At 34.3% G+C, this 20,227-nt stretch overlaps 1 pseudogene; it reads right to left on the reverse strand.

Moving 5' to 3' along the window:
- Positions 1-15,088: 15,088 nt before the first annotated feature.
- Positions 15,089-18,331, reverse strand: LOC110614311 (annotated as a pseudogene).
- Positions 18,332-20,227: the final 1,896 nt, after the last annotated feature.

A 20,227-nucleotide genomic window follows, 5' to 3' on the forward strand; every position in this document is an offset into this window, starting at 1 on the left:
AAAAAATCCTGCCCATGAATTTATATTAATTTTTTTAAAATTACTATTTAATAGTTTGAAAAAGTAAATTAAAATGTATCTAAAGTTTTTAAAGGTTTATAATTATTAGCCGGTGTAATGCGGTTAGTTTTTAAGTTTTTTTTTTTAAGCGAAGAAATTTATTATTATAAATTTAAATATCAAATATCAATAAAAAAGAATTTCAATGTTTAATACACAGAACGGATAATTTGTACTAATATATAAATAACCACATTTGCAGATAGACAAACATACCGAAAAGAAACAATAAATCTCTTGTACAATCATTAATAATTAATCCAAAAGAGTCATCAAAATTTGATGACTGAAAGGACAAAAACCAAGCAAGATGTGTCAGACTCAAGGATAATATTCTGCCATCCACAATTCCTAATCCAATACAAAGCTTCCCACACGCCAATGGCTTCAGCAATATTATATAAAAATATGCCAAGGACCGTGAAAGACTAAGCTGAAAAGCTCCATAATGAGCACCAGTCACCATACCAATACATGTGTGAGTACCATGAACAGTAGTAGTAATATCACATTAATCTTTATCTTCCCTACGGGCAGACACAATCAACACATAAGTGGATTAACATGTACACACACCGGATCATTCAACACTTGTTTAGCCAGTCTCCAAGATTCTAAATATTGGACTGCAAACTGTGCAATGTTGAAAGGTGAAGAAACAACCGAATCCCAAATCTTTTTATTTCAATGAAACCACAAACTCCAACAAGTAGTGAGAAGAAGAGCATGCTCATTACATATATCAGTACCAGCACCCACACACCAGTAACTTCCTTGCTGTAATACATTCTGAGATGACCATAAGCTGTGCAAGTATAGCTTGAATTACACCCAAGAGAGGCTTCCATAATAGAACAACGGGGATAATAACGTGCCTTCAAAACTTTAGCCACTAAGGAGCCAGGGAACACAACAAAATAATTGCTTACCAAGCATAGCAATATTGAAAGAACACAAAACTTTTAAAACCCAAACCCCCTGAATTTTTAGCTTGACATAACCTCCTCCAAGACATCCAATTAATACCACGAGCACCACTTCTACGCGAGCCCCCCAAAAAAAATATTCATCATCCTTTCCAATTCAGCATAGAGAGAAATGGGAAGAAATCACCCATCTTATAATTGAGAAGCGCTTGAGCCACTGTCTTAAGTAAAATTTCCTTGCCCGCGCGTCAAAGGAACTTTTGGTTCCAAGCGTGCAGTCGGTTCCAAACTCGATTTTTAATGAAAGCAAAAACCTCTTTCTTCGATCGATCAATCATTGATGGCAGGCCTAAATATTTACCCAGATTCAGTGAAGCACCCACTCCGAGTATTGAGGAGATTTGCACTTTTTCAGCAGAAGAAACCGAAGCACTAAACATCAGCTGGGATTTATTTAGATTGATGGATTGTCCAGAAGCTAACTTATAGGACATAAGTAAATCTTTTATGCACGTAGCTTCTAGTCTTCTACTGATGTTGCCCTAAAGAACAGCAAGCTATCATCAGCAAAAAACAAATGGCTAATGCTAGGAGCTCCTCGAGCGACACGATAACCATGAATATGTCCTTGGTTTTCAGTATTTTGAATAATTGTAGAATTGTAGACAAGCCTTCAGCACATAGAATGGACGTGTATGGAGACAATGGGCATCCCTATCGAAGACCACGAGTAGGAACAACTGGACCAACATCTACACCATTATGTAGAATAGTATATCTCACTATGGTAATGTATAACATAATCAAGGAAATAAATTGCTGATGGAAACCCAACCTCTCCGATCATTTAAAGATAGGACCATTCTAATGGATCATATGCTTTCGACATATCAAGCTTAAGAGATGCGTAACCAAGCCTCCCTTGAGTACGACGCTTCAAGTAATGAAGAATTCAAAGCCAATAAGAAAATGATCTACAATACTTCGTCTGGAACAAAAGCACTTTGATAAGGACCTATAACATCAGCAAGAATACTCTTAAGACTATTAGCTAAATCTTAGCCACTATCTTATAAAGGACATTACACAATGAGATAGGTCGAAAATTACTCATTGTAGTAATGAGCACAATTAGAGTATCATTCAATCCCCTAGGAAATTGACCTGTAGTTAAAATACTGGCCTTTTTACAAAATTAGGGGTGGGGGAAAACTTATTTCCCATTTTGGGGTTGGGGAAAACTTATTTCCCATTTTGGTGTTCGCCTGCCACGTGGCGGGCAAAAAGTGAGTCTGGCGCCTCTTTGAGAGGCGCCAGACGCTGGCGCCTCTCAAAGAGGCGCCAGACTGAGTCTTGGCGCCTCTCAAAGAGGCGCCAGCGTGGCTGGACGCTTCGGGAAGCGAAGCCTGCCGCTTCAGGTCACGCTGGCGCTTCTTTAAGAAGCGCCAGCCTGATCTGGCGCCTCGGGAAGTTTCGCCTGAGGCTTCCCGAGGCGCCTCGGGACATATACCTGGCGCCTCTTAAAGAGGCGCCAACCCCCCCTTCCCCAACCCCATAAATACCCCCTCCACCACCCCCTCCATCACGGTTTTGATTTTCAGCTTCCTCTCTCCTTTTACTCTCCTTCGTATTTACCTCCCCTTTGACTCTGATTTCCTTCTCCCCTTTTTCATATTTTTCCTCTGCTTTTACTTATTTATTTTCTGATAATTTATTTTCACACTTTTTTATTATCTTTTTTTTCTGTTTTAATTAATTTATGGCTTATATTTATGTTGTTCCAAAGTTTTACGAGGTAAATTAGCTAAAAATAGAGTCAAAAAAATGTGGAGAGAAATATATAAATTAAGAATGGATTCTGAAAATAATTTTTTTCAACATGTTTTATGGCTTAATTATTATTTGCAAGAAATAATTTGCTCTGGTTATAATATGCAGAATATAGAAATGATTAATGTTTTGATCGAAACAGTTCCGTTATGTTATTTTAAAATTATAAATTGTATTTGGTCAAAATCTGAAATTAAAAATTATTCTGATATAGTTAATTATTATTTTCGTATTTATGAAAAATTAGATTATGCACCTTGGATACGTCTGCAACATAGTATTCCTATTTCGCAAAAAGAATTCTGTAAAAGAGAGAATAGGAGATTAAGAGGTACGTATTTATTTAAATTTAATAATTAATGTAATGTATATTTTTAACTTTATATTGACTGACTTATTAATTTCAGGAGGAGATGAACGTACCAGTTATAAAGCGAATATGTATGATTACTTGGAACAAAGAAGGGGAAGAATATTTAAATCCGCTAAACGTTCAAGCGAAGGTCGCAAATTTGGAAAATGTAAAAATAAATAGAAAAATGAAAATATATGTAATGAGTTAGTAGTTTAAATTTGTATTATCTTTTTTATTTTAAAATGTATATTTTGTTGTGTTATATATATTTAATATTAATATTTTTATTTCAAATTTTTTTGTTACGATTTGGTTTAATACTAACTTAAAAACTGGCTTTATAATGAAAAGTATAAAATATAATATGAAAGTAATTAATATTAAATAATAAGGTTTAAAATCAAATAATATATATTTAATTTAATTGTAATTAATTATAAATGCATTGAAAAATTATAGTATATTGCACATTACTATATAATTAATGAGAAAAAAAATTAATTTTGATAATTAATTAATGATAATTAATTTTTTGATTCATTTTAAAATTTTTACATGAAGTATTATAATCAATATGTCGTTTATTAATGAATTAATTTTTATATCAAGTATTTTAAAATTTTTATATGAAGTATTATAACCAATAAATAAAAAAAATTATAATTTGTAAACATGTCGTTTATTAATTAATTTAGAAGTAAAAACGTAAAAAAAAAAAAAAAAAGTTGGCCATGCAAATATGCATGGCCAACGTCCTGCCGTAATGCCAAGAACAGTTTCTGGCGCCACTTTAAGTGGCGCCAAGAACTGTTCATGGCATCACGCCTCTGCCATGAATTCTCTTCATGGCAGAGAATCTGCCATGAAGAGACTTCTCTTCATGGCAGAGAATCTCTGCATGATGAGATAGAAGAGTTGTGGCGCCACTTAAAATGGCGCCCAACTTCTCTTCTTTCTTTTCATGGCAGAGATTCTCTGCCATGAAGAGGGGGGCCGATATAAAGCATTCTGGCGCCAGTATAAGTGGCGCCAGAATGCTGTCCCGAGGCGTCTTGACGCCTCGGGACTGATAGCAAGCATGCTGGCGCCACTTAAAGTGGCGCCAGAATGCTGTCCCAAGGCTGGACGCCTCGGGACTGATACACAGCATCCTGGCGCTACTTTAAGTGGCGCCAGGATGCTCCCGAGAAACCTGGCGCCACTATAAGTGGCGCCAGATTTCCATTTATATGCCCTCCTTCATCTCACGTAAGATCAGAAACTCTCCTCACAAACTCTCCTCACATTTACTCTCCTCCATTACTCAAAAACCCTCGTTACAATTTTAAAGAATTTATAAAGGTTAGTTATATTTATTTAATACTTTGTATAGTATACTAAAATTATTAGTATGCACTAATTTTTATTACATAATATATTTATTTCAATTGATGTTACTTTTAATTTTGTTTAATTAATACATAAGAACCATTGATTAGGAAAAATTAGACTTATCTTCATATTTAATTTTTTTTTATGGTTGCTGCAATAATTTTAGGTTATTTAATTTTTTTGTATATTATAAAATAAGATTTTAGATCTCTATATGGGAAAGAGAAACATGAAAGTTAAAATATGTCTTAGAATAAAATGTAAAATAAATAATAAAAAAAATAGTTTTTTTAAATTTGTGTTTATTTAGAAATCTGCTGTGGTAAAAAATATTTAATATTATTTCAAAAATAATATTTTTATGATGCGTATATTAAATTTTTTAGAAAATTTAGGATAAAATTATCCTTATTTTTTCAGAAAATTGACCTTAACAACTATGAATAATATATATATATTTTTTAATTATTATTCAAAACAAAATTTAATGGCAGTAAAATTATTAGAATTGTAAGTTAAAAAAAAATTAATTATTATTTCAAAATTTTTAAATTAATCTTGATTTAACTGTTGATATTGCAGTTTGGGGTTCAATTTTCATTGTAAGGCTATAAGATCAAATTATTCAAAACAAACAGGTATGAGTAATTATATTGCACTTAAATATATTGTACTTATTTTTCAATGTTAATTAAATACTTACTTAATCTTTGTTTTGTTTGAAATGCCTATAATAGATTTGACAAAAATGAGTTTTCCGACATATGGAATTGTACACTGGGATGGTAATGTTATTAGAACCGAATTAGGTTACGACTATGTTGGTGGCCAGCACATTTTTTTCCGTATTAATCGAAGGTTGAATTATGAGGATCTTTTTATGAAAATAGTTCGTTCTACAAATTTGTTAGACCACAACGAATTTATATGCAAGATTGAATATAGAAAACCAATTATTAATGATAACGATTACAAATTTGAACTAGTTAAGCTGCTGAACGATGCCGATGTAGAGATGATGTTCGATTACGTCAGTAGTCTAGGGTCTGAAAGCATAGTCTTTTATGTCGATGTCGTTAGAGATATTCATAGAAATGAGAACGATGATTGTGCTGGTCCCTCTTATACTGATCCGAAGACGAGGTCACACTGTATTTTGCATTCGAATATTGATGAGCAAGACGAAATTATAGTCAGTCCAATTAGTCCGTTTTGTACTGAAGACTTAAACTTTAATGCTGTTGATAGTGTTGTTAATGAAGTTGTGGATGAAGTTGATGAATATGTTGATTCAGAGAGATTTTCTGATTCTGACATTAACGAGTACGAAAGTGGTTGGATTGAGGACGACGAATTATTATCAGGTGATGATAATGTTATTGCTCAGTATACTAATCCTATTTTGCCACTAGTTCATCCACCGCCATTTTCAGAAATAGATTTTGAATTAATGCGTGTGGACCCTTATGCAAAGCCACCGACTGATATGTTTTGGAGTCCGAATATGGAGTTTTCTGTTGGGATGATTTTTCCAAACAGAGATGCTGTCATGGCAGCAGCTAAGGAATATCATTTGCGTAGACATCATCAGTTTTGTTCTTATGAGACAAAGAGAAAAACATATAGTATTATATGCAAGAATAAAAAACATAACTGTAAATGGCATATGCGTGCTTCAATGAAGGAGGGATCTGAGGTTTGGAAAATTGTATCGTATAATGGGCCGCATACTTGTTCAAATGCAATGGTTGAAAAAGACCATCCTCAATTGGATAATAAATTTTTATGTCAATTTATTATGCCTATGATAGAAGAACAACCACAAATTAAAATAAAAACACTTCAGGCTGAAGTTAGAGATAAAATTGGATATGAACCTTCATATTCAAAAACGTGGAAGGCAAAACAATTTGCAATTAGGAAAATTTTTGGCGGATGGGATGAATCGTATGGAAGGCTTCGTAAGTACATGAATGCAGTGTGCCACTTCAATCCTGGTTCGATCTTCATAATTGAAGATGATCCCCATTACATAAATGATCGTTTGGATCGTACTTCTCGTGTATTTGATCGTATGTTTTGGGCTTATCGTCAATCTATTGAAGGATTCAAGCATTGTCGACCAGTAATTTTTGTTGACGGGACATTCCTATACGGTAAATATAGTGGGTGTATATTGTGTGCAACAGGGCTTGATGGAAATAATCAGATATTTCCATTAGCTTTTGCTATTGTCGAGAGGGAGGATTCAGATAATTGGGGATGGTTCATGTCTTGTTTGAGAGCTTATGTCACAGAACGCGAAGGTTTATGTGTCATTTCTGATCGTCACATTGGAATTAAGAAATCTATGGAACAAGATTGGTGGCAACCACCAAGTGGACACCATCGATACTGCATACGGCACATTTTGAGCAATTACAACACAAAATTCAAGAATGCAACAATGAAAGAATGTTTGCGAAAGGCTGGTAAAACTTCAATCCTGGTTCTAAATTTAAATTTCATTTTTTTATTGTATGCTACGTATTGATATTTAATGATATATTTTTACCGTAACAGCCAATCATAACCAAAAGAGAAAATTCTATGACGCAATGAATAAAATTAAGGAAGTCAATCTCGAGACCTTTGAATGGGCTGTGAAGATACCTTTGGAGAAGTGGACTCGTTCCCACGATGATGGGAAGCGATATGGATCAATGACGACTAACACCATTGAGTCTGTCAATTGAATGTTGAAAGGCTTTCGGGCTTTGCCTATTACAGCAATGGTCGAAAAAATATTTTATCAATGTGCGCATTACTTCGATACAAGAAGGAGTCAATTTCTTCGGCAGCAACAAGATGGTTATCGATTCACCCAGTCAACTGGTGAAATAATACAAAAAAATGCACAGTCAGCAAATGGTCATCGTGTTACGACATTCAATCGTGATGATTTGGTTGTTGAAGTTAGAAGTTCAAAATCTGGCCAAAAACAAGTTGTTAAGCTTATAGAAGGTACCTGTACTTGTGGAAAATTTCAAGAGATGCGTATCCCATGTTCACATGCCATAGCAGCCTGCATGTCGAGGTCTGTGGATTATGAGCAATTCGTTGATAGCTACTACACTCTCGAAAGGTCAATTAAATGTTATGGAGACATGTTCAACCCATTAGGTAATTCAGACTATTGGCCTGCGGATTACGAATTACCACTAATTCCAAACAAGAACCGAATAAGGAAAAAAGGGCGACCGAAGTCATCGAGAATTCAGAATGAAATGGATTGGAGGGGTGCAAAAGTTAGTATTCCTGGAAAAAATCATTGTTCTATATGTGGCCAATTAGGACATAATAAAAAGACATGTACTGTGAACAAACATTTATGATTTTCACATGCCTATTTTATGAAAAGAGCTAAAATTTTTTGAGATTCCTTATTTGTTTCTGATAGTTATCCTGTTGACATTTTATGCATGTTACATCAAGTCAATGTCATCCTCGAAAGATTTACGCGAGTCATCAGCATGCCAACCAAGCAGAGGAAAGAGGAAATATAGTAGTCATAACACTCTAATAGACAAATATATTGATCCAAACAATTGTTTCTGGTATGGTCACAAGCGATGTTTTTCAAATCAACCAATCAATGCTTGTTTGGAACAAGGTTTTGCTAACCATATATTTGTCGGATTTCATTCCAAAAAAATTTCTGATTTTGGAAATGCGACAATCACTCGTCAACATGATTGGGATCGTTTGTGGGAGATTCGATGCGAATTGGAAGCTTATTGTGGCTACCATGACTTGCCTATTCCAAAAGCTACATCGGCAGACATGGCTCGCAACACATGTGAAGAAGTTAAGAAATTCAAGGATCAACTACTTAAGGAAATTAGGGTTATGGAGATGAGGCTAGATAAATATCATGCTGAACGAAGTGAATTTCCAAGTGTATACGACGATAGTCAGTTGTCATGTTCCAACAATTTCAACGTACACAATAATTACCTGTCTGATTATAGTGACGATGATTGTGGCGATTTTACAAAATATTTGCCACATTGTCTACCTAAATGCTGTTAACATTTTGACAATTGTATGTTATTCATTTTCTGAGCAACAGGTTAAAGATGGTTATTAGATGATCAAATTGTGCATATGGTTAATTGCATTGTGAACTCATATTATTCTTTTACTTATGTTATGTTATACTCATGTCTACCAATGAAAATTATTGACATAAGGAATTGACAGTGGTAATAACCCTTTGCAGGAATGGACAGCTCAAATGACAGTAGATTATTTATTAATCCAGGACCACGTGATACTTCATTGCTATATCTGCAAGCATCTCATAGGTCCCAAGCCGTGTGGGATGATCCACAAGGGGCCGGTGTTATCACATGCCGACGATCATCTAGTGTATTACACGGTCATGATATTGATGACAGGCTTATCCCTTATCTCCGTGCTAGTGGATTTTACGGAGCTGTTCGATTAGGGTTCTTCCATTTAGATCACCACCTCGTAACTGCTTTGGTTGAGAGATGGAGACCAGAAACGCATACTTTCATGTTACCCCATGGAGAGTGTACAGTTACACTCCAAGATATGGGACTGATTTTTGGATTGCCTGTTGATGGCAATGCTGTTACTGGGACAACGGGACAGTCATGGCAATTACTATGTGAAGATTTGCTTGGTTTAGTCCCGGATCGTGAAGTTATGAAAGGAAATACTCTTGCACTCACCTGGTTGAGAGATAATTTTGACCAGATTCCAGAGTACGCTGATGATGTTACTATTCAGAGGCATGCTCGCGCTTTCATTCTACGGCTAATAGGTGGATCCCTATTTGTTGATCGGTCTGCTCATAGGGTCAATCTAATGTTTTTGCCACTACTCGCTAATTTCAACACCTGTGGTCAATATAGCTGGGGTGCAGCCTGTCTTGCTTGGCTTTATAAAGAGCTTTGCAGGGCAACATCACCACGAGTGCAGCAAATTGGCGGGCCACTGCATATTTTACAGATTTGGGCATGGGACAGAATAAAAACAATTGCCCCTACCATCTCCCAGATAAATCCCCTTCCAGATACACCGATTGGCAGTCGGTATGTGCTATAAATTCTGTACTATACTATCCAAAACATCTGGTTACTAATTCCAAACTATAAATTGTTTAGGTGGAGTAATGCTAGAACTATTACTGATGTTACAACGCATGTGCTTGTGCAACTTCGGTACCAACTTGATCGCATGGAAGCCGAAGAGGTCATCACTCTATACCTTTAAATTACATAATAGTAATTAATATCACAATTCTAACCTTTTATATTATCGTATGTACACAGTTTATATGGGAGCCATACTCTGATGTTGTGGTGGACGGTATGCCAGATTATTGTCTACAGGGAAGACAAATATGGAGATCGGTTGTCCCACTGATATGTTTTCATATTGTGGAGTGGCATCAACCTGACAGGGTGCTGAGGCAGTTTGGATTTTCTCAGCCCATTCCACAACAACCCCGTCAAACAGTTGATATGCATTCAATAAAATTAACTTCTTCAACTACGAACTGGATGACTGAGAACCAACATTGGATTTCTCTCTGGGAATCAAGGCACCGACGGATTTTTGCCAGCAATACTCTGACCCAGCCATTACATTATCATTCACAGTACATGGAATGGTACAGAATGATTGCACGTCGGTGGGTGTCTCAAAGGGGTGCATCAATCGGGGCTGTGGTAATGGGCGTGTCTTTGTGATTTATGTATTAATTATATAAATATTTACATTACTTAACTTTAGGGGATAGATATATTAACAAATACATTTTACAGGAGGATGGTCTAGAGAACTGCCGCTTATGGGCGAGTCAAGTTCATCATCCAACAGTAGACAAGATTGGAAATGCGGTCAATTCAATGTTTCATGCACTTCGTTTGTTCGATCGCATTTCCCAAATACCGCCTCCACAGCCGGCGCCACCATCCCAACCGCTTCCACATGATGTAGACGACGACGCACCCTCGTCCTCCAGGAATCCTCCACGACATCCTCGCCACACTACCAGGCCATCAAGGGAGACGGAGATTCCACGCCCTACGCCAAACCCTGGTGTAATGCAGATACCATCACCGGTTGCATTCCATCCATACGGCTCATACACAGAATTGGGCCAATCTTCACAAATGCCCACTTATGGAGACAATTTTCAAAGTCAGTATACAGGATGGACACCGGGGCCTTCTCCTATGCCTTTTCAGTCATTTACTCCAACTCCTCCCAATTACGATCAGACTGGAGGGGAAGGCATGGCTAGCACGTCGTTCGACTTCTTCTCCCCTGCGCAACCACATACTCCATCAGACTCTGTTTTTCCGGCATTCCCTCGACAATCACTGGATGATCCCTCAAGCCGACTTACCTTGATTTCTTCGGATTTTCCTGAGTTATTTTCTTCAACCCCTTATTCAGGGGATTTCGGCTTTCCAACTCAGGATCCAGTTATTGGGGAGAGTTCAAGACCTCGATCTCAACCTCCTAATTTAAATATATCTATGGCTGACGATGATGTTGGAAATTCTCAAGAAGCTGAACAGGAGCCATCATTTGACGGGTGTCGATACAACACAAGACGATCAAATGAGAGGAGACCACGACATTGTGGCACCGGCGGTCATTTACATGGTTATCATTAGAAATATTTGCGAATATTGTGAATTAATTTATGTATAATTAAATTTTAATTGTTAATTAATACTTCTTATTTCTTTAAGTATTATATTATTAGTTTTAATATTTTCTATTTCTTTAAGTATATTATTAGTTTAAGTATATATAAATACCATAATATTAATTTTCTAATTATAATATATTCAAAAAATAATATATATTATTTTTTTTAAATATTTTATTATAATATGTTTTAAAAATAAGCCACGCTTGGCGCCTCTTTGAGAGGCGCCAAGCATGCCTGGCGCCTCTCAAAGAGGCGCCAGGGGCCGAACTTCACACTGGCGCCTCTTTGAGAGGCGCCAAGAGTGAGTCTGGCGCCTCTCAAAGAGGCGCCAGCGTCTGGCGCTTCTCAAAGAAGCGCCAGACTCACTTTTTGCCCGCCACGTGGCGGGCGAACACCAAAATGGGAAATAAGTTTTCCCCAACCCCAAAATGGAAAATAAGTTTTCCCCCACCCCTAATTTTGTAAAAAGCCCTAAAATACTTAGACAAGTATCAGTAAAATATTGCCCAATTATATCCCAAAAGTGTTGAGAGAAATTCGGGTTCAAACCATCTGGAGCAGGGGATTTGTCCGAGTGCATAGAAAAAATAGTTGCCTTAACTTCATCAGCATGAAACTGACCGATCAAACGAGAATTGTGATCAGCAGTAACACGATTGGATAGACAATTCACCACACCTACAACATTCACCCTCTGACCACAGAACAAAGTATTAAAATAGTCAAGCATATGATCCCCAAAAGCATTTATTCCTTCATACCAAGTACTCGAGGAATCTCACAACTTAACAACTTGATTTCTATCTATTCTTGATGACGCTTTATTATGAAAAATCGAGTATTTTCATCACCAAAATGTAACCAACACTGCTTACTGCTTTGCTTTCAGTAAATCTCTTGTTGGAGCAAAGCTTGTTGGAGCTGCCTCTTAATATGAAAGAAAGTTTCAATATCAGTTGCATCCCTAGACCGATGAAGACTTCTAATTTGTCCCTTCCAGACTAAAATCATTGTCCGTCAGTTTCCTTTATTTTTCCTATTTCAACCAGATAACTCTCGACTATACAATTTGATCTTATCCAAAATAGAAGAACCACCCAAGAGATTCCAACTGTGCTATACAACTGTTCTATAATTAGACTCACTAATCCAAGAATTTTCAAATCTGAAATGTGATACACAAGACCGGATGGGTGATAATAGTGGCTCCAAAACAATTGGCAAATGATATGAGGATGAATAAGATAAAGAAGACAAACAAACATTCGAAAACTGAGAATGCCAAACAATTTTTACCAAAGTTCTATCAAGCCTTTCTTCAACCCAATGTGGTAGAACCTCAGCCACGCTCCCAAGTAAATTCGTTATCTTACAATGGCAAATCAATTAAAACAGTATCAACAAATGCATGGCGAAAACCATCTATAAGCCAACAAGATTGAGGTGCATCCCCTCTCTTCTCATTTACAGATAAAATATCATTGAAATCTCCCACACAGCACCACGCTTGAGAAGATGCAAGAGACAAGATTACGTAAAAGCTCCCAAGAAAGCCTTCGCTGTGTACGGTTTGGATGACCATAAAAACCCGCCAATCTCCAAGAACCCATATTCACAACAGACACTGAAACAAATATGATGAGCAAAGAAGCTAAGGATAACCATGCATCCTTTTTCCAAAACAATGCCAACCCTCCACTACGGCCCCTACAATTAACGGAAAACACACTTTCATAACCCAGAGAAACACGAAGAGATTCTAATCTATCCGAGAAGATAGATTCTCAATAAAAGAATATATATATATATATATATATATATATATATATATATATATATATATAGGCTGCGTATCTCTTACAAATTCATGCAAAAACAGAATTGCCCGTGGATTGCCCAAACCACCGCAGTTCCAGCTCAAGGTCATCATGGCTCTCGGCAGACCTGTCCCACGATTCCCGCCGTTACATCATTTTTTGCCTGAGTTGAAGCTTCAGACATAGCTACAATTGGTACAATAGAGTGGACTTTAGAAATGCCATCTTCTTTACGACGTTGCTTAGAATCAACAATTACAACCCCATCAGGTAAATTGGTAAAGTCACATGCGTAGGATTAGAAGTTGATATTAAATCAACAGCTAGATCCATATCATGATTAACACCGAAAGTAGAAGTCGGTTCCATTCCAATAAGGTGGCCATGCAAGCCACGTCCAGGACAGTTATTTTTTGGCACAGTTATTGTATCCTGATTAGCAGTAACTGCCACCAATGCCTCCTCCCTCAACCAATAGTCCCCAATCGCCTGAGATGAACACCGACCAGCATCCCATAACCATATACCATAAGAACGTTGCAATGGCAACGAATTCAGATCAAATAGAGAAGCACATAAACGCTCTGAATGACCGAGTTTACCACAAATAAAACAAAAAATTTGTAATCGCTCATTTTTGAAAGAGATCCAAATCCAGTCACCACCATCTTTCTTAATTTTCATTCGGCGTTTTAATGGAACGCAAACATCCAACTTGCCCTGATGTGCATATACGGACTCTAATAACAATTGAAGTTTGATGGATTAGAGGCCACATACTCACCAACATAATTGCCAATGGAAGCAGCAACACACTCAGACATAAAACCCAAGGGAAAAATCAAATACCTGAACCCATATAAGAGTCTGAAACAACAATGCAGAAGTTCACTTTTTTGCATTTTAATTAATTAATTAATTACAAGAATATGAAAAAGCAAAAACCAAAATTCAATTCGTCAACTAGAAAAAAAAATTAACAGTTGTTTGCTAATTTTAAATATGATTTAAATAGTTAAAAAGGGAGAAAAAAATATAAATTTTGAAAAATTATTGAACTATAAGCAACATAAGTATGCTGGAGTTGATTAATGAATAAGAAGCTTAAACAATTTGCCAAGCACAGTAACAAAAACTTGAAAAATCATTTTTCTTTTAAAGTTTACTGGCTCGATCCAAATTTTATAAATTTTTATATTTATAGCTTAAATTTTTAATTTTTGATAAAAAATTTTAATTTTTGAATTTGTTGTAATTATATAATAATTTTTAAATTAATTTTAATCAAATTTAAATTAATTTACACGGTATGATCTATATAATTATTTTTATTACATGTGTAATTTGATTAACTGAAATTAAATCTCAATTAAAATCTTAAACTTTTAATTACACGAAATTTCTTAATTATATAATTGAAATATTTAATTATCTTATAATTAATTAAGAATATTAATTAAAGATTTTAGATAATTAGGGGTTTAAAATCTTAATCAAAATCGAGTTAAAAAGAAAAGTCTTAATCCAAGTTCAATTCAAATTAATCAAATTAATTATATGATAAAAATAATGCCATATAGTGTATCACGTGAGCTAATTTAAATCTGATTTAAATTAATTTAGAAAATTTGTTATAATTATAATAAATTTAAAAATTGAATTTTTTGATTCAAAATTAAAAATGTAGATTATAAATATAAAAATTCATAAAGTTAGATCGTTTTGATCAGAACTACTTTTTTATTATCATTCAAATTCAAAAGTATAAAATTATAATATTATTATAGCAAATCAATACAAACTACATGAATTTATCATTAAACTTTCCTCTCAAGACCAATAAAAAGAAGATAGCAGTTCAAAAAAGTTACATGGTATACATTAATACAATTTAAAATTCAAAAGGTTTTATTACATCGACAGGAAAGATAACATAATTTAGGAATGAAGATTAGTAGTAAGTACAACAATAAAACTCTCAATTAATTATCTACTTAATTTTAATCACAAGAGGGGTCTTGACCTTATGCTTCTTATCGGACCATAATAGCTCGCCATAGACATAGCCCTCGTGCTTGCTGCTATTGACAATAGGCTTAAGAGTAACCTTATAGATCTTCTCTTCACCAGCTTTTGAAAATGTAAGACTTTCAGGTTCAACTTCAATTGAAATTCCAGGGGGTGCAAGGACATGGACATTATAGGTCCCAGGAGAGCCTACATTCTTGACTCTACGAGATATGGTGGTCGAGCCTTTTAGATTTGGAACTGTGATCGAAGGGTAGTTGAATGCAGATACACTGAAATGCTTAGGACATGTAAAAGAATTATTCCCGAATGTTCGGATAAAGGATATGTTGTACTTATGGTGACAAAGAAGGTTTAGATAATCATTCATGATTAAGTCATAAACTAGGCCAGGATCTGCTGCACGGTTTGGCTGTACGTGACCAGCACCGTATGCAAATGGTGTTGCATTTTTCCCATCTGCATCAAGTATATGCTTCCCATTGTCGGCTTTTGTAGTTGCTGCAGGTGTAATAGGTTGATTTCGTTAGCTCTAGCTAAACCAGTAATATTTCAGGGTCGGAAAAAAAGAGAAAGATTAGATGATTAGACCGGTAGTCATAATGGCGGATTTGATAGCAGCAGAACTCCAATCTGGATGAAGTGATTTGAGAAGACCAACAATACCGGCGACGTGAGGGCACGACATTGAAGTGCCAGATATTATGTTAAAAGGACTGCGACGCTCATCAGATATAGAGTCAGATGGCGATACTGCTTCGGAATATGCAGCTAGTACATTAACTCCAGGTGCAGTGATGTCAGGCTGATACAATATACTTCAAATTAAACATTAGCTATAAAATGATTTATTTGCATAAAAAAGAGTATTTTTCTAACTTGGGCAGATTTAATAGGCCAAGTATTTAACAAATCGAATAAACCACTAAACTAACCTTAAGGATCTCTGGATCAAGTGAATTAGGTCCCCTAGATGAGAATGCTGCCATCTCTGGAGCTAGAACATTGATCCCCAATTCTGTCTTTACCGAAGAGATTGATGCCGTGGCATTTCTGTTTGAACGACATAAAACCATAAATGAGTTAATATGTAAGAATTAATCTTCAAATTGTTCAAATTCATCAATGAAATAGCATTCGAAATATACTTGGTGGAATTCAAGTAAGCAAGAGCCACTAAACCATCTGTGTAATTGATATGTGAGGCTGGCAAGATATGAGGATCAGCTATAATTTCATTCCCAGTTGATTGATCATTTGCTATTATCATCCCAATAGCACCTGCTCGAGCAGCTTCAATTCCCTTCTCTGGTCTTCCAATATCACCACCTCGAAGGCAGACTATGATCTTCCCTGCTGCCTTGTGAGGATCAAGTGTTCCAGGTCCGCATAGTGTACTGCATCGGTCACATTTTAAGTAACTTTAAACCAATAAAGCTCCCTACGGATAAAACTGAAGTTTTCAAATTAACCACTCACGCATTTTCAACTGTGGAGTTAGAAGCTTTTGCGTCCGCAGCAGATATCAACGGATAAGACTTTCCAGCAGGCAAGGCTTTGTCCGAAAGACTTGTTCCCTGGACATCAAAATAACAAAAGTTTTCCTTGAACATTTACTTTCTGCTTATGGATGATGATAATGGATACAGATCACACAAGTTCATACCTTTAGACTCTTATCGTTGCCAAGTATAACAAAGTTAGTGAAATCGCGATCCATTGTACTTGCACCAATGGTGAAAACCCATGGTGCAACATTAGATGAAGTAAATTCATCTGGTCCATCATTCCCAGCCGAAGCAACTACACTCATCCCTCTACTCACTGCAGCTAAGGCTCCAATGGCTATTACGTCTATATTATAATCTATCGCACCAGCTCCACCTAATGATAATGAGAGCACATCCACTCCATCACTTATGGCTGCATCAATTCCAGCCAAGATATCTGCAGAAAAGCAGCCATCGGCCCAGCAGACTTTGTAAGCTGCCACTCGAGCTTTGGGCGATCCACCTTTAGCTGTTCCATTGCCATAACCAAAGATACTTGCTCCAGGGACAAAGTTGCCACCAGCTGTGGATAAGGTGTGTGTGCCATGTCCATCAGTGTCCCTCGCAGATAGTTCAGTTGTGTTGGGGCCAACTTCTGCACTAAGGCCTTTGTAGAAGTACCTTGCTCCTATGAGCTTTCTGGGCATATAACAAAATTGTGTTTTTTTTTTCTTTAGGATCTCAGTGGATCTTCAGTGCATTACAATTAAAATATTAGCAAAAGAGAGAAAGAATGGACCTGTTACAGCGAACTCCACCTTCAGTCTGACAAAATCCTTTCCATCTTGATGGCACAGGTCCCATCCCCTCATCGTTAAAGCTCTTTGACTCAGGCCAAACACCTTGTGACATGGTACCCATAAATATATGAGCTTCATAAAGTTAAGAAAATAAGAGTTATCAACCCAATACTTGCTAAAGAATAGCATACTCACCTGTGTCTAAGTTTGCAATAATCACATCTTGACCATATTTTGCCTTTTTCCAAATGGAGTTTTTAGTAGCAGCTCCATTATTGTTCTCTAATCCAAGAAATTCCCATGAATGGGTTGTGTATAGTTCATACTTTCTATTCAAGAAAACTGATTGGACATTTGGATTATCTGCATCCATTTAAACTTGATTAATTAAGCTATAAAAAAATTGAACTGGTTTAAAATTAATAGGAACTGAAAATTACTTTTAAGTTGTTCTGCTTGTTGTTCATCAAGCATTGCAGCAAAACCATTCACACATCTTGTGTAAGAGTAAAAAATTTCAGGTTGGTCCTGCTTTCCACTGCATTAGAGAGAAGATTGTAAATCTTTTCAATTCTTTTTACATTATCAAAAAATAATTACATAATGAACTTTTCAAAAAAAGAAAATTTGAAACCTATGTAACGAGGCCAACAAGGCAGAATGTGATTGTGACACTTTCTGATCATCAAAAACTGTATTCTCTTGAGGAAATGAATTCTGTCCCAGGTATACTATATAAGCCTGCACCAAACATAACTGGCTTAGTACATTAATCAAGTATGCACTTATGCAGTATTGAAACATGAATTCTCTTACGTATATACTTGCCTGTTTGGCAGCATGAGAAGGAAAATGCAGAAGAGTGAAAAGAAATGAAGAGAAAAGAACTGAAATCTTCAATTTTGCTTTCAACATGTCTTCTATGTGCTGTGATGAAAAGCTCTTTCTTTCCCTGTTTTTGTAATCACATTATTTTGCTATTTTTAGTGGAAATTTGTAAAATTCTATTAATTAAATTGATGGGTTAGCGTAACTTTAGTGTGACAACTCATATTTCCTTGTCCATTTTATTAATTTGGAATAATCTTTAATAAGTTTACTAAAATTTTATTACGTAATTCTGTGACAACTCAAAAATTCTTTTAATTATTAAACTTTCTATGTTTTATTCTCTTTTCTTTATTTGCTTTCAATGGAAAAAAAGTTTAATTCTTTAAATCATATAAAAAGATAAAAAAATCTCAAAAATAAATTATAATTAACATTTGAAGCTGTATATCATTGTTTAAATTATGATTCTAAATATGATTACAAGTAAGTACCTTACTTGAAAATGATAATAACATATTAAACTTTATTTTGATTGGTTAAATAATAAAACAAAAAAAATTTAAATTTAATTTTGAAATGATTAGAATAATATCTCATTTGAATTGAAATTTTATCATTAAGGAATATCTTTTTTAAAATTAATTTAAATTATAATTATATATGTAATTAACTAAATTTAATGAAGTATAATTTTTAAAGAAATTACTAAATTAATGTAAATTTTCCTAAAAATATTATGAAATAATATAATATAAAAAAATTTGCAACTACGTACATGTTGTATAACATCGTCAAAAAAAATGTTAATTAAGCAATTTCTTTAAAAATTGTGTTTCATGAAATTTGTTATATATATATATATATATATATATATATATATATATATATATATATATATATATATATTGTATATTTTCATTTCTATAATTTAACTAAACACGATAATTATCTTATTTAAAAAAAATTGTTTCCATTATTTTGTTTATTTTTTAAAAACACAAAATGGTATTAATTAAATTGATGGGTTAGTGTAATTTTAGTGTTACAACTCATATTTTCTTGTTCATTTGATTAATTTGGAATAGTATTTAATAATTTTATTACGTAAGTATGTCAAATTTCATTTAATTATAAAACTTTTTAAGATTATTCTCTTTTCTTTATTTGCTTTCAATTGAAAAAATTAATTCATTAAACATATAGAAAGATAAAAAAAAATTAAAAATCAATTATAATTAACATTTGAAGTTGTAACATTGTTTAAATTTAATTTTAAATATGATTTTAGAAACATCAAGGAATTTAATAAAATTTATATTAAAAAATGAGTTAAAAAGGAAAGAAAATATAGTTAGTTAGATTTTCAATGGTAGTTGTAAGTATAATTTGAAAATGGAATTTGAGATCTATTAATAAAAATTAGATAAAATCTTTATAATTTTGAAAAATTCAATTAAATCATATCAAAATTTAAAATTATATTCCTAAAATTTGAAAAAATTTCGACTTATTTTTATAGCTAGCCTAAAAGAACTAGAACCAAATATTGCAAAAGATGGCTTCCGGATTGTGCAAAGAGACTGCCCAAATCTAGAGTTATTTTCCATCGAATTATTAAATTTCATATTGGTTTGAGTTAAAGCAATTTAGTATTAGTGTTAACACTCCTAATTTTTAAAATGAGTTAAATCTAATTTAAATTTAACACGAAACATCAAAAGGAGAGTGCAAAAACTCTAAATGATAAAAGGCAAGAGATTATTAAGAAAAATAGAATTCTCAACGAATCATTGGAGATGGAATATGGAAACTGATCTAAATTAATTACACATTTATTTCAATCAAATCTCACTAAATCATTCTAATCGAATTAAATTATTTATAAATTATTTGAAGATTGATTCCTATAAAAATTTAATTTGGTTTAATTCATATTAAAAATGATTTAAATTTCACCCTTATTTTTTATTACTCATTTAA

This window comes from Manihot esculenta, chromosome 5 (genome assembly GCF_001659605.2).
Source record: "Manihot esculenta cultivar AM560-2 chromosome 5, M.esculenta_v8, whole genome shotgun sequence".
NCBI lineage: Eukaryota > Viridiplantae > Streptophyta > Magnoliopsida > Malpighiales > Euphorbiaceae > Manihot > Manihot esculenta.